This window comes from Glycine soja, chromosome 3, assembly GCF_004193775.1.
Source record: "Glycine soja cultivar W05 chromosome 3, ASM419377v2, whole genome shotgun sequence".
Classification (NCBI taxonomy): domain Eukaryota; kingdom Viridiplantae; phylum Streptophyta; class Magnoliopsida; order Fabales; family Fabaceae; genus Glycine; species Glycine soja.
In genome coordinates this window covers 26,500,038-26,507,999 of record NC_041004.1, presented here as the reverse complement: position 1 = coordinate 26,507,999, position 7,962 = coordinate 26,500,038, and the positions used below count along the sequence as shown (strand labels likewise).

Here is a 7,962-nt window from a genome sequence, read left to right as displayed (position 1 = left end):
GTCCATGCAAAACAACAATGTTGTTTGTCATACGTGATAAGACAAAGGTGTGACAACAAAATGTTGCTGCTTGTTTTGATAATTCTAAATATTTTCCTGTATTTCATTTTTTATTGGTTATATATCTTTATTTACTATGTGGTTAACCTTTTCCTTTCGTAGACACTACTTGAAAATTTAGAGCTTGTTTTGAGAATAAATATTCAGAAGGTAATGCAGTGATGTCACTTTTATATGATGTTATCAAATAGGTATCCCATTTTTTTGTTAAGGAGTAGGCATGGATTAGTACTAGCTTCCTTTTGGTTTGCATGTTGTTCGTATTGAATGATCAATTATCAGCATGGGTGGCTAATGTTGCTTAGTGTGTGTATTAGTTTAGCTTTCATAGTGTAAAAAAAAGTTAGCCATTTGTAAGTAAATAAGGACTCTAATTTGCATATATTGTTGATTCTAATTAATCTTAGATGTAGGTTCCCAACTTGAAGCAACAATTCTATCATTCTATTGCTCCAGGTGGGCTTGCAGGGGATCGGCGTGGAGTAGTTCCTGCTTCAGGCTTTTCTTTTAGTGCTCAAGAAATCTGGAAAATCATTAAAGAGAACAAGGATCTCGACCTTCCTGCACACAAGGTAAATATCTAGATGTTATGGTTCTACTGCTTTTGTTTTACATGTATCTTGATTTTATTAATTATTATGATCCAACGCTTGACAATCTTAAGTACTAAAGCCATGGAAATTACATTGTGATTATAACTCAGGATTGGTGTGAGTTGGAAGAGGCTGTGCTATCTGGCCCTATTTCTGGATTTGGGAAAAGCTCAATTCACTCCTTATTGCTTGTCTTCCAGAGTGAGTATAGCTAATTTTATGACATTTCTTTTATGAATCATTTATTGAATACCATGCTGATGCTATATTATAACTCTACTAACTTTGGTAGCTTTACACTATTTTTGTTTGGAAATACTTGGTCTTTGCTTTGTTGATTAGATTGTCACTTTTTTATTTATTTATTAAAGACCATTATTATTATTATACAAAAGAAGAAATTAAGACAAAGAAAAGATTATTACAAAGAATTAGGAGGGCAGGAAATCTTTATTTAAACATATTAAAAGGAGAGACTTTTCCTTATAATGGCCTTTCCTTAAAAAAAGGGCTTTCCCTTTCTACAATCGAGCTACTGCTTAATTTCCCCAAAGCTAGCAATTCAATATGAATCTCGTTCTTATGGGTTCACAATTATTTTTAAATTATCATGGTATTTTTCTTTTTTTCATTTTTTTTTCTGTGTGTGATGCTCTTTTCTAAATTGTTAAAGCCTCTATCTTCATTATTAATTCTATGTAAGGTAAATTATCTTTAATTTGTTACATAATAGATTACATGAAGCCTGATACAGAGACATACAATTGGGTTATTCAAGCTTATACTAGAGTTGAATCTTATGACAGGTTAGATTTTTAAATAGCCGTGAAACCTTCCATTGGAGGATCACAAACATATACAGCCAAATGTGAAGACCCATGCGTATGACACATATTATTTTTCTTGTACAAACCTGACTAACATGTTGAATGTAAAATTGTTTGAATTTGTTGGTGTATAATTTAGTTTTTTTTATTTTTGAAAATAGTAGCAGTTATAATAAACAGAAATTTGCAGGGAAGCTATTAGGCATTTACGTGGCCTTTAAAACTTTGAAGGGGGTATAAAAGTTCTACATAATGAACGGAACCATGGAGATCCACTTTCTTTGTACCTTCGGGCATTATGTCAAGAAGGTATGCTTATTCTGGCTATGTATTTTTAGTTTTCTCATTCTTAGAGATGTTTAGTGATTTTTGTATATAAACTTATTGATGTGTTTAGGGCCCATGGAGCTTGCTGTTGCAGGAGTGTCCACTGCCAATAAGCCTGAATCGCAATTGCCCATTGACTTGTAGATATTGATCAATTTCGTTTCTATTATTGATACCTGGAAATCATCTTGGACAACAAAGTCATGGTTTTCATTGGCCATATGGTTCGGTAAGGATCTTGTTTTCTTTAGCTTTGATACGTTTTTAATTGGTATAGTATGTTCTAAAGGAAAAAAATATAAGATCATTTTGATTTAGTGTAGAGAGGTCCTATCATTGGTCATTTTTATAAGGAAGCTAAGATAATAATATTGTTCATAATTTAGATAGAGTATCATTGTCTTTTTCTGGCATCCAATCTTTTGGTCATATTCTTAGTTGTATTCATTGAAAATATTTTGAATGAAATGAAGCCTACACATTCTGCACACGCGTATAAGTATCAGACCACGTGGGTGCCAACTAAGAATTATGCCACTATGGGATTTACATCTTGGATTTTAGTACATACAGTTCTGTCATGACTTGTGTCTGAAACTTAATAATGGCTACCAACATTGGATTTTCATATGTTGGTGTAAACGAAGCCGATCATTCCAATTTGTTTATCAGTTCAATTAAAGAAAGATAAATTACATTTTAATTTCTTATAATTTGGCTTAAAATACTTTATTCTCTTATGTTTTGTTATACTTTGTTTATCAGTTCAATTAAAATACTTTATTCTTATAAATTACCTGAACTATAGAATTTAATATTTTATCATCTTATGTTTTGTTTTAATTTATTATCGCATGTCAATCAGAGTTTTTTTCCCTCTTGTTAACTCCAGTTAAGTTGAATGTTTTGTTTGGATCTAAAATTTCAGGACAGTGGTGTATTGTGGTGGAGTGAACCTCTTCGGTTGTAGGCTATAGAGGTGGCTTTTGGCCAAAGAAGGGGCCGTAAAAAAGTTTCCAATTTTATTAAATTGTGTTGAAGTTGGATTCAACTTTGTGCTTGATTGATGACTGTTATAGATTTTTCTTCAATGCACTGAGTGCAGATGATTTTTTTCCCTTGCTTGTCATTTTCTTTTTTACTTGGCGCCAATAATCTCTACCTTATTCACGTGTCTTGATTCAAACGTTTCAGTTTGTACTCTTCCAGGAAACATTTAATAGAGTTGTTATTTATTGTCCTGTTTTTAGAAGTTCATCAGCTAGCAAGTTTGTTTGTTTGTTTTATCTTTTTTTATCTTTATTACGTTTTGATGCTATACTGATATTTTGGTGTCTTCCTGTTTTGTAACTACATGAAAAAATATTGATTGCTGAGTTCTAGTGCTTGGCATGTGCAGATTGAAGAGGTCCGGTCCAGGCTTAATATTGATGTTGCTGTCGCATCTAACTCTCCTCCTGCGCCTGCTCCAATAGAATCGTTTACTGATATGGTATTTAATTTTATTAATATTTTAATCATATTTATATTTCTTCTACGTAACTATTTAGATTTTATTGATTTAATTGCAAATATTTTTCTCATGTAGTTAGGGGTAATCATATTATAAATTTTTAACATGCTTAATTACTTAAATTGTATCAACTAGTATTTTAGTTTACAAATAATAAATATTTACTTTATATAAATAAAATTTGTAATAAATTTATATCATGAATATATAAATTGTATTTTAGAATTATAAAAAATAATATAAATTTTTATATAGAGTTATTGTTAATCATCGATATTTTTGAAAAGGTCATTGAAATATAATTTAGAGATAAAATAAAAGAACGGTAGTTTGTTATTTTTTAAAGATGAAGGTTTTGGTAACACTACTACAAAATCGATGTTAACAAAAATGCAATGGCATAATTGTAAATAATTTCAATTAGTTAACATCGATTTTCTATAAAACCAATGTTAACAAACTTATGTTAACATTGAATTTTCTAAAATCGATGTTAACGTGAGTCCGTTAACATCGATTTTGTAGAAAATCGATATTAAAGTAAGTTAGTTAATATCGATTTTATTCATAAAACCGATGTTAACGCATACATCGCTTGGTTAACATCGGTTTTCTATTGAAAACTGATGTGGAAGCTACATTTTAAAAATATAAGAACGCCAGCCCTATTTTCCTCGCGCTCTGTTCTTTTGTCTTCTTCATCGCGAAACCTCACCACCTTCCCTCTGCAGCACACTTGACACCTCGCCACCGTCCCTGACATCTCCAAGGTTGGTTGCGCCCGCGAAACCTTCACCGGTGTCGTCTTCCAAAGTGGATAGTTTCTTCTTCCTAGCATTGACGGTACTCAGTGTTTCTTCTTCTTCGTAGCATTGACGGTATACTTTTGTCTTCTGCGAAAATATGATTATGCCTATCTGGTTGGTTGCATGGATATCATTTTTATGTATAAACCCTAACTTTGTTGTGGTCATTGGAATTGAAGCTTGACATATTCTGATTTGGTTTGATGGGTTTGTTGTTGATTGATTCATAAGTGAAGATAGTTTGAATTATTTTTTTTTACACTCGTATTGTTGTGTGTTAAATCCCATCTTGAGCTACCTTCAATCTACATTTTCAATGTGTGTTGATGCTCTAATTTGGCCGATTAGGAGCGAGCATTATTATTGTTGATAGCTACTGCTAGTTGGTGCCCCACGAACAAAGCCACATGACCCATAAGTTCATGTCCATCCTTTCCTCTACTAATAATATTGTTTTCACTACTAACATTTGCAACCTTACTAATATTGCTATTATCATTGCTACTAATAATATGTGTCTATCTTCATGTTTACATATTCAAACTTCAAAGCTGAATATCAAGAGCGAACAACATTTCTAGAAGTAGAGATATAAATTGGTTTAGCCTCTTTTAGAATCTGGATATAAACTGCCATAATAGTAGAGAAATTTAAACTTTAGTTAGTCTTTAACATCTACTCATAAGATATTGTGCCTTGAACTGTGTGTTGAACATGTCTTATAATGTGTTATTGTTATGCAAATTTTCTTCTTTTACGGCCCTTTCCTTATTTCTGCTTCCATATCGATAACCTTGCTATTGCAACTTGTGACATAAAACCCTCTGTATCACTATCTCTTTTTGTGAAGTAATACGAACAAATGAAAAATGGTAAATTCTATCAAATTGTACCTACACCAAAGCAATTGTGTTCGAATTCATATCTAAATATTTATATATGATTGTGTGATACTCCCATGTTTGTTATCTGTGTCTTTGGATGAAAGAATATCTGGAAAATATGTAGTTACTACCTAAAAGCCCAAATACCAGCATAATGCTTGATATGAATAATGCTTGTCATTCTTTACTAGTTGGGCTGGAAAATGTTTTAGAAGTAGTACCTAATTTAAGTTGAATATTGGCACGAAGAAACTAGAAACACATGTTAACTAACAAAGCATAATGTATTTGTTTGTTGTCTAAGTTTATTCATTGCTCAATTGTCTGATGCATGTTTTGGGCTGTACATCTCCTCTTAGCATTCATGTTTTGAGCTGTACATCTCCTCTTCATAAAGTGTATTGTCTTTTTTTTTTTCTGTTCTACACGTTAATTTTGAAATCATCTACTTTAATTTCGTTGTTTTACTAATATTAAACTACTTTTGTAGGAGCTATGTATGGGCTTTACAATGTTGCATAATTAGTCCCAAATATTTCAGTGGGAGATAAAACTGCATTCATTGTTTTTACTTTGTAGTACTAAAAGTGAATCAAATTTCAGAATTGGGGGCACTTTGTTTGTGCCTTTTCTATCTTTCAATTAAAATGTTTTATATTTATGAACAAAATAACAAAGACCGCAAATATAGTTGTTTTAGTGTGTTTCTCCAAAGCTAAAAACAGTAGCTTTTGAAGAAAAAGGTTCTAAAAAAAAAGCATATCTTAGAGTCACTTCTTTTTAAGCTTAAACAAAAAATGTATGCCTTGAGTAGACTTCCACCTTGGCTTCCTACTCCTTTATCACTGCCAAATCTCTTTTGTCTGACACAACTAATCAAACAAGATGCACCACCTTTCCATGTCCATGATAGGTAAAACATATTTCCTACTAGCTATAAGAAAGATGCAACTTACCTTTCCTTTCTAACTAAACCCTACACCTATACGCAAATCACTCTACCAGTCTCAAAATAAAAGCTCAACCTTTTACTTCTCTTTCCTCACAATAACACAACACAACACTAGAAAGTAGCAGCAGCCTCAAAGTGCCCTACACCTTCCTCACTTAAGCTCTCATCTTGATCCCTAAAATGAAGATCAAACAACAATCTCTCTTCTGAGCCTCAATTTTACTAGTTATAACACTTATTACCTTCTTCCACACCACTTTGGTCCAACTCACACCAATTCAAGCCCCAGTTTCATCACCCCCATCCCCACCACAACAACAACCACAATAACCAGCATTCACACCACTCTCTCCACCAGCCACTGCTCCTGCCCCAGGATTCAACACAGTACCCTTAGTCCCCGTGACACCAAGTGGTGCCTCCACACCCACCATCCCAAAAGCACCCTCCATTGACATAGTCCAAATCCTAAGAAGAGAAAAGATATTCTCCATTCTCATTAGGCTTCTCAAAACCACTGAACTCATCAACCAACTCAACTCACAGCTTCTAACCTGAGGCTCAGGAGGGTTAACCCTCTACAAGCAACACTCATATGATGAAATATCCTTTACTTTTTTTTTTCTGTTATGGTACAAAGCATTGATAGGTTGACTCTGTTATGCTTTAGTACTCCGCATTAACAGCTTCACCGGTACTCTACTAATTTTGTCCATCTCCAAACCCAATTAACCCTCCAGCCCTTTATTATTATTAAAGATTAATAAAACTCCAGTTCTGAATTTAAAAAAAAATACTAAAACTACATGTAAGTTTTGTGAACTATAATTCCAGACAAAAAACTAGCAACACTATAGTTTTGACTAAATGAAATTATCAATTTAAGCACACTTTATACACTGCTGAAAACACACTTAATATTAATTTGTCCCAACTAGGAACTATTTACATAAGCTTTGTCATTGTTCAATTTAAGTTCCTATGGTATGACATGTTCAATTTTTATTTCCAAGTCATTGTTGTCTTCTTTGTTCATTCTTGGTAAAATTGTAATGCATATGCTTTGCCTTACTCCTATTCAGGTGAAAATCCTTTGCTTGCAGTAGCTGTTATCTACATTGCCAATACAGGAGAGGTAACTGTTATCTACAGACCTAATTGTTTAACTGATTTGCGGTCCCAGTTTATCATGTTTGGATTGATAACTGATTTGGTTGCAGTTTATGATGTTCGGATAATTGATTTGGTCAACTTCTACTAAGTTATGATGTTAGGATTGATAATAGTAGGCTACATTCTTTCCCTTGCTTATACTATTTCTATTAATAGTGATGTTCATGTGGCTAAAATAGATAAATGTTCTAATATTAATGGAGCAGGCTGTAAAGGTGCAAGAATGGTCTTTTTGTGTATCTAGTGGACTAGTGGTTAATCTTTTTGAGTTTAATTTCTAATAACCCAGAACATGACAGCACCCAAGTCCATGATAGAAATCATCATAACCATTCCCTGCAGTAGCACCAACAATCCATGATCCCAAATCAGGAACTGATTTAAATTATATTAGAGCACATTTTTTTCAAAATGTTATGGTGAAGTGTCGACATGTAGTATAGTAGGAAAATTGGCAAGGAGAGTAAATTACCAAAGAATAGAAATAGAAGCTGCTACATGTAATGTACTTGGTAAATAACTAACCACTTGGCAATTTGTGAGATAAATCATTAAATTTTGTTGACATTTTGCCAGGTTATCATTTGGTACTGGTAATTTGCGTTGCTCTGGAAGGTCTTTCATTATAGCAATTCCAGGTACGTACGTACAAACTTGTATGTATGTATGTATATATATATATATATATATATATATATATATATATATATATATATATATATATATATATATATATATATATATATATATATATATATATATATATATCAACCACTGGTTTCGATTAGCTAATTTCTCTTTTGAGATATCAAACAACACAATAGATT

General features: G+C 32.5%; 1 long non-coding RNA gene across 1 annotated transcript in view; it reads left to right on the top strand.

Moving 5' to 3' along the window:
* The first annotated feature begins 362 nt into the window (after positions 1-362).
* Positions 363-7,962, top strand: part of LOC114405445 — a 9,800-nt gene continuing 2,200 nt past the window's right edge. The window contains exons 1-8 of the long non-coding RNA XR_003665224.1: positions 363-632; positions 764-854; positions 1,671-1,789; positions 1,878-2,036; positions 3,207-3,299; positions 4,052-4,163; positions 7,045-7,097; positions 7,712-7,773. This is a non-coding gene — a long non-coding RNA (uncharacterized LOC114405445). The remainder of the gene's footprint in view (positions 633-763; positions 855-1,670; positions 1,790-1,877; positions 2,037-3,206; positions 3,300-4,051; positions 4,164-7,044; positions 7,098-7,711; positions 7,774-7,962) is intronic.